The 8,252-nt window shown below is 42.4% G+C and overlaps 1 protein-coding gene across 6 annotated transcripts in view; it reads left to right on the top strand.

The window, feature by feature from the left end:
• Positions 1-3,198: 3,198 nt before the first annotated feature.
• Positions 3,199-8,252, top strand: part of specc1la (sperm antigen with calponin homology and coiled-coil domains 1-like a) — a 307,162-nt gene continuing 302,108 nt past the window's right edge. For 3 of the 6 annotated variants that reach the window (XM_072587015.1, XM_072587014.1, XM_072587013.1), the window contains exon 1: positions 3,221-3,346. The gene's annotated coding sequence lies outside the window, so the exon portion shown is untranslated. Of the gene's footprint in view, positions 3,347-3,423; positions 3,442-3,492; positions 3,510-8,252 lie in introns of those variants that run through there. The other 3 variants (XM_072587016.1, XM_072587012.1, XM_072587011.1) reach the window with 3 other exon arrangements.

Raw genomic sequence — 8,252 nt, 5'->3', positions numbered from 1 at the left:
ACTTCCCATTGCTTCAGAAAGGCATCCAACATAATTGAAGACCCCTTCCACCCTGATTATAATCTCTTCTTACCTCCTCCATCAGGCAAAAGACACAAAAGCTTAAACACTCATTGCAACAGATTCAAGAACAGCTCCTTTCCTACTGTTATTAAACTTCTGAATGGATCTTTTAAAGCTCAAATTTAATGTTGATCCTGCTCTTTGAGCACCTTCTCTGCAGCTGTACCAATGTATTCCTCAATCTGTTCTATTGTGCTTAAATACTTTGTATAGTATGATCTGCCTGTACTGCACACAAAACAAACCATTTCAATGTCCCTAGGTACATGTGACAATAATAAATCAAATAAAACCCAATCTGGTGATTTTTTAGTCACTCATGGAAGGAATATTTAGAGCATTTATCAGAATTGTCCCCACTCATGATAATGAGCCCACTTTCCCATGTCATAGTATTTCGTCACCTCTTCTCCTCATAGTATTCTGCCCCAACCCCTCTTGCTGTAATCAGACCCTCCTCCCTCTTACAGTAATAAGCCTGTAACCCCACTCTCATGGCAATCAAGCCCATGTCCCTCGCAATGATCAGCCATCACTCTCCTCTCCTAATAATCAGCGTCCACTCCCATCTCACTGTATTTATCAATCTTCTCACTGCTGTAATCAACACCCCCTCCTCTCCAATCACAATAAGCAGTTCTCTCTCTCCCTTCACTGTACTCGGCCCCCATCTCCCTTCTCGTTACTCACAGTAACGAGCACCTCTCTCCTCAGTTATCTCCCCAACTCACAGTAATCAGTCCCCCTCCTTGCTCCCCACTCATTGTAATCAGTTCCCTCTCTCATCTCACCATAATTGTCCCCCTCTCCCAAGTGAGTAAACATCCACTTCTCTCCTTTCCACATTCACCACTCACAATAATCAACCTCCCAACTCTCAGTAATTAGCCTGTTGTCCCACTCAGTTATCAGCTCACTTTCCTCTCTCCCACTCCCCATCCTTTGTAAGCAACTCATTTTGCCCCTCACAGCAATCCATCACTTCTCATTCATTATACTCAGCCCCCTCATCCATCTCCCCATTCACAGTATTCAACCCTCTTTCCCCAACAGTAATCAGCAATGCTAGGAAAAGATGGTGCAATAGCTCTGTCAATTAAAGGTGACATCAGAACAATTGTGAGCAATTTCCTTAGTTTTCAGACAGTCAGTGTGGACTTGTTGAGCCAAAGGGCCTGTTTCCATACTGTAGGGAATCTAATGTAAAGATCAAGATATAGAATAAATTTGGGAAGAGATAAGGAATAGGAATGATTCAGAAGCCACTTGTGGGGTAGTTCACAGACCTGCTAATTGCATATGGGACTGGGTATATGGGTGGCACGGTGGCTCAGAGGTTAGCACTGCTGCCTCATAGCGCCAGAGACCTGGGTTCAATTCCCACCTCAGGCTGTCTGTGTGGAGTTTGTACATTCTCTCCGTGTCTGCATGGGTTTCCTCCGGGTGCTCCAGTGTCCTCCCAAAGTCCAAAAATGTGCAGGTTAAGTGAATTGGCCATGCTAAATTGCCCATAGTGTTAGGTGAAAGGGTAAATGTAGGGAAATGGGTCTGGGTGGGTTGCTCTTCGGAGGGTCGGTGTGGACTTGTTGGGCCGAAGGGCCACACTGTAAGTAATTTTTTTTTAGATTAGATTACTTACAGTGTGGAAACAGGCCCTTCAGCCCAACAAGTCCACACCACCCCGCCGAAGCGCAACCCACCCATACCCCTACATCTACCCCTTACCTAACACTACGGGCAATTTAGCATGGCCAATTCACCTGGCCTGCACATCTTTGGAGTGTGGGAGGAAACCGGAGTACCCGGAGGAAACCCACGCAGACACGGGGAGAATGTGCAAACTCTACACAGAGAGTCGCCTAATCTAAATAACGGGGGCTTATCAGAAAGGCATGACAATTACCATGGTAGATTGTATTGTACACATAGATTGGAAAGGTGACCTAGAAAATAAATTGATTGTATATTCAGTACTTTTACTTTACAGTAATACATTCTAGAGCCACAGGAGTTCTGGGAGTGTAAAATAAAACTGGGTTAATGATTTTGCAGAACGATACAGTACAGAAGAAGCCTTTCATCCAACTGAGTTTGTACCGTCAAAACTATGTTAGAACTACACTCCAATGCCACTTGCCAGCATTTGACCCATAGCCTTGAAATTGTACAACATTTAAGTGCTCTTCCAAGTACATTTTAAAGGTTCTGAGGTTACCTGTCTCTCCCACCTTCCTTGGCAGTCCATTCTAAAGTGCTGGTTAAAGTGGAGAGCGAGACAAAAAGCAGGAAACTACGGGCTAGTTAGCCTTTGTCATCAGAGACAAAATGTTAAAATCCGTTATTATGGAGATTAAAGCAGGTACTTAGAGAATCTCAAATCAATCAGGCAGTCAACATGGTTTGGTGAAAGGAAAAGCATTCATTTGAAGCAAAAATTAAATAAGTTTGAAGAAGGATCACTGCACTCCAAACTTTAATTCTATATTCTCTCCAAACATCCTGCCAGAAGTGCAGAGTTTCTCTAGCGATTTTTGTTTTTGTTTGAGATCTTCAGCGTCTACAGTTCTTTGTTTTATTTAAGTGGTTTTGAAACCTAGGTACTGTTGTCATATTTGAAATACACCAGTCACTTGGTGCACAGCAATATTGGGTATTCTGTATGACACCAACACTACTCTTCGTCCAAATAGTGCGATGGGATTGTTCACATCCTCTCAAGAGAACAGACAATAATCACAGTGTAATATCTCACCTAAACATCAGCGACATTGCAATACTCCCTCAGAAACCTGTGACTTAGGAACAGTTTACACCTAATGGAATTATTGTACTTCTCGTTGATTTTTTGTTGAAATCACACAGTAAATTTGCAGGCTGGAGAAGTCAGAAACAATGTCCATCAATAATTTGCAACGACGCAGATTTCTGGTGATTTGAACAGGAGGCGGGCGGCAGAAACAGTGGAACGAGCTTCGGTGACTCTGGGCGAGAGCCGGATGCAGCTCCTCAGCCGTTGCCGTTTCTCTGTGACACCGTCCCCCCGGAGAAAAGCTGGCGCCCTCCGGCAACAACAGCCGCTCACAGTGCGCGTGCGCGCAAGGCACAACCGCGCGCTGCTGCTGCTGCTGCTGCTGCTGCCGCCTCGTGCCCGCTGTCAACGGTACCCCGTTCGGGGGAGGGGGAAGCATTCATTGCGGCCGACGGGCGCGCATGCGCGGGGGCTGGTCGGCTTGTGCGGTGGAGGCGCAGGCGCAGAGCTCGATAGTTTCCGACGTCCGCCGCGGTAAGGGACATTTACCCGATTAATGGCTTTCGGGGGGTGGGGGGGAGACCACTCGGATATAAGCGCGTAGAATGCTTTGGCTTACCGGGACATGGGTGAGGCCGCGATTCTGGCGCCAAAGGCAGCGGTGGGCCGTGGATCTGAGACTGGTCCCGGTTGGATGGTGCGGGCGGGGATGGGCAGTCAGGCGGGCGGACGGGCGGGGACAAGTCTCTGGACAGAGCGTTATTGCGGTTGTCAGTGGCCTTGTGTTGTCTGAGTGAGACCAGGAACCCAGTCCCCAGCTATATTGTAACAACAAGGATAAGTGGAAATGTGAACAAAAGTCATTGCAACGAACCCGCAATTCAGCCCAGACATGAATACCCTGGTCACTAAAGTTGTGTTCCTAGCATTTTCTACTTTTTTTTTCCTCTTTCATTCACGAACCTATCAGGAGGATGCTGTGAAACTTGAAAGGATTCAGAAAAGATTTACAAGGATGTTGGATGTTTGAGCTACAGGGAGAGGCTGAATAGGCTGGGGCTGTTTTCCCTGGATCGTTGGAGGCTGGGGGTGGGGGTGACCTTATAGAGGTTTACAAAATCATGAGGGGCGCGAATAGGATTAATAGACAAGGTTTTGTTTTCAAGCGTGGGGGAGTCCAGAACTAGGATGGGTTTAGGCTGAGAGGGGAAAAATATAAAAGGGACCTAAGGGGCAACTTTTTCACACAGAGGGTGATGTGTGTATGGAATGAGCTAGGTTAAAAACAATGACTGCAGATGCTGGAAACCAGATTCTGGATTAGTGGTGCTGGAAGAGCACAGCAGTTCAGGCAGCATCTAAGGAGCTTCAAAATCAATGTTTCGGGCAAAAGCCCTTCATCAGGAATAAAAGAATGAGCTGCCAGGGGAAGTGGTGCAGGCTGGTACAATTACAACATTTAAAAAGCATCTGGATGAGTATATGAATAGAAAGGGTTGGGAGGGATATGGGCCAAGTGTTGGCAAATGGGACTATATTAGGTTGGGATATCTGGTCGGCATGGATGAGTTGGACCGAAGGGTCAGTTTCCATGCTGTACATCTCTATGACTCTAATGAATGGGAAGAAAATAAACATTGTGAATCAGTAAGATGTAATGTGAATCCTTTTCTGTTGCAGTCTGCCCCTAATATTTAAATCGTAACACCATTCTTTGCTTGAAATTATGTTTAAAGATGAAATGTACTTTTTGTGTTCCAGTGCTTCATTAGAATTTTTTGTAGCTCAAATAGCATACTGTACACTGAGTTTCAGTGATCAGGAAGGAGTGCTCAGATTTTAGGTTGAAGCACTTTGTGATCTGGTTTTCAGTATAATTGCTATTGCGTATTAATTCTGGAGTTGTGCATATGTTAGTTTGATTAACCAAAGTAATGAGTTACTGAATCTGCAAAATATGATAACTAACTTCTGAAATGAGTTATACTTGTTTGATATTCATTTTAAAATGTATAATTTTTTGTGCATTAGTCGTTTCAACATTCTTGGTGCTCAATTCCCATCCTCTACCTTATTACCCCCTATCTAAGGAAGGATATGTTGGCTTTGGAGGCGTCTGAAGGAGGTTTACGTGAATGATCTCAGGGATGAAGGGCTCGTCATATTGTTGAGTATTCTGGGTCTGTACTCAACGGAGTTTAAAAGGATAAGAGGGGATGGAATCTGATTGAAACTTACGGAATGCTGAGAGATCTAGTTAGCGTGGATATGGAAAAGATGTTTCCACTAGTAGGAGAGTCGAGCACTCAAGGGTACAGCCTCAGAGTAAAGGGACGATCCTTTAGAACTGAGATGAGGAGGAATTTCTTCTGCCAGAGAGTGGTGAATCTGTGGAATTAATTGCTGTAGAGGGCTGTGGGGGTGAGGTCATTGAGTGTATTTAAGACCGTGATAGATTCTTGATTGGTAATGGATCAAGGATTACAGGGAGAAGGCAATAGAATTGGGTTGAGAAATGTATCAGCCATCCATGAATGACAGAGCAGACTTGAGGAACCAAATGGCCGAATTCTGCTGTTATGTCTTAATGTCTTATTGATGTGACACTACAGACTACTTGATAGTTTATCATTGTAATATTATTAAGATCACTGAGAATATATATAATTACCGAATGTCAATTTATTTAATGTGTTGACAATGTGAATCAGTGAGTACATTTTATCACTGTGTAAAGTATTACTGCAGTGTAATGTAGAGTAACTCTTGGTGCTGCATGACATTTTACAACGCAACTTCTGCTTTGTGAAGTTAGCTCGAAGTATCTTCACAATTCACAGGACTTTCCTATTTAGTTGCGAGTATTTCTATAATTTGTATTTTCATATTCTGTGCTCTGAATATAGTATCACAAAAACTTGTGGTATGTCTGTAGTGATTTGTTTCTTAACAATGAATGGATCAAGAAGGAATGTAGATAATAAGCAGTAGGGTCTGCATGGAAAAGTCAAAAGTCCAAGCTAAAGGCACAAATCAAGATGTGACCATTTGCAATACATTACAGGGATTAATAGCATAGATAAAAATGAATTATTTTGGTGTCATGGTCTTACAAAGACATGATGCAGAGTGACCAAGGTTGGGAACAAGGATGCTTGATGCTTGGAATGTATGGTGTGTGGTGACTCATAAGCACAGAGATCAAGGAGTTTGGTTCAGACTGAAAATGTAAGATCAATTTGATTTAGAGCTGAGAAATTAATTGGAAGCGAATAGACTGGAAGTACCAGGACAGGCCACCTATGGTTACATTAGCATACATACAAACACATCTTGTGAATGGTGCTGTGCTCTCTGCAACAGTAACTTGGTTAGTACTACACCAGTTCATGCCAAGCTCGAATGAGGGAAAGCATAAAATGATAAAGGAGGTAAATCAATGGCTGAAGAAGTGATATAATATTCATGGATTCAGATTCTTGCATCATTGGGATCTCTTCTGGGGTAGAAAAGACCTGTTCAAAATGGATGGGTTTCACCTTTGCTGGAAAGGGATCAAGATCCTAGAAGGAAGATTAGCTTATTCTGTTAAGAGAGATTGTAAACTATTAGGGTGATGGTGGAGGAATCCTAAGTAAAAAAGTAAATAGAAAGATAGATAAGGATGATTTGGAAGTGCCGGTGTACAGAGTTAAAAATCACACAACACCAGGTTACAGTCTAACAGGTTTAATTGGAAGCACACTAACTTTCAGAGCACCGCACCTTCTTCATTTGGTTGTGGAGTATAAGATCGTAAGGCATGGGATTTATAGCAAAAGTTTACAATGTGATACAACTGAATTGATATATTAAAAAAGACTTGAATTGTTTGTGAAGTCTCTCATCTTTTAAAATGGGCATGTTGGTTTCAGTTCTTTCATATGTAAATCCCAAATTTTTATTTAAAAGTTACATTCTCAAGTGAACTTTAGCAATAGGTGCCATGTCAGTCCAGAAAATGCACTGAAGGTGTGAGGTTAATGTCTGCCTGTCTGCGCCCCAATGGTCAGCCTGATTCTATTTCTTAAGAAAAGGAATTTACAGAATCTTACATGGGCTCATGCAGTTTTTGAGCAAAATAAAATGTAATTCTGCAAGTACAAATTCACCCCACAAACTTTTATGGAGAGGGTTCAAAAAAGATTTACCAGGATGTTGTTGGGAATGCAGGGTTTGAGTTATAAAGAGAAGCTTAATAGGCCAGGATTTATTTCACTGTAGGAGGTTGAGGGGTGACATTGTAGAAGTTTATAAAATCATGCGGGGTATAGATAAGGTAAATGGCAGGTGTCTTTTCCCGAGGGTGAGGAATTTCAAGACTAGAGGGCATATTTTTAAGGTGAAATGAGAAAGATTTAAAAAAAAGACTTGAGGGGGAATTTATTTTTATATAGTGGGACGTGTGTGGAATGAAATTCCAGAGGAAGTGGTGGGTGTGGGGACAGTTGCAATGTCTAAAGTACATGGATAAGAAATGTTTAAAGGGATATGGACCAAGCAGTTGGGACTAGTTTAGTTTGAGATTATGATCAGCATGGACTGGTTGGACCAAAGGGTCTGTTGCCGTGTTGTATGCCTCTATGACTGTGACTCCTCTGCCTTTTTTCCTGAGCCCTATAATATTTTTCTCTTAAAATTATTTTCAGTTTCCTTTTGAAAGCTGCAATTGTGCTGCCTTCAGTGTACTCACACTTAATTAGGCAGCAAAGGATTCATAATTTGAGGGTTTTGTTGTATTTTACACTTGAAAATCCAAGGATGGGAAACTACCTGATAAAAATTTACAACATTGAAAGGCATGGATAGAATGGATAATTGGAGTTTTATCCAGGGTAGAAATGTCAATTACTAGAGGACATAGGTTTGAGATAAAAGACGGTAAGTTTAAAGGAGATGCAAGAGGCAAGTCTTTTGCATAGAGGTGGTCAGTGCCTGGAATGTGCTGTCAGAGGACGTAGTGCAAGCAAATACAATAGCAACATTTAAGAGGCGTCTTGACAGATATGAATAGGCAGGGAGTAGAGGGATACACAGAGGCAAAAGGTTTTTCATTTAGAAAGGCATCCATATTGTTTGCATGGTCTTGGTGGGCCGAAGGGCCTGTTCCTGTGCTGGATTGTTCTTTTAAAACTATAGTTTAGCATAAACATCAGAAATGTTTTACTAATTTTTACTACACAGAAGCCAACACTTCATTGAGGAAGAACTCGGCTCTTTTAAAGAAAATCAATGACATATTTAAGAAATGTCACAATCAGTAATTGTGAGATTTGAAATCAAGTCCCAGGAAAATTAGCCCCTGGGGCTCTAGGTCATTGGATCAGTGACATTGCCAGTAGAAGACCACTGCCTCTCCACAAGAATTTGGTTGTTTTTTTCCCCCCAAATCCACTACCAG

Source organism: Chiloscyllium punctatum, chromosome 17 (genome assembly GCF_047496795.1).
Source record: "Chiloscyllium punctatum isolate Juve2018m chromosome 17, sChiPun1.3, whole genome shotgun sequence".
Lineage (NCBI taxonomy): Eukaryota > Metazoa > Chordata > Chondrichthyes > Orectolobiformes > Hemiscylliidae > Chiloscyllium > Chiloscyllium punctatum.
Note: the sequence above shows the minus strand (reverse complement) of the source record. Positions and strands in the feature narration are given on the sequence as shown.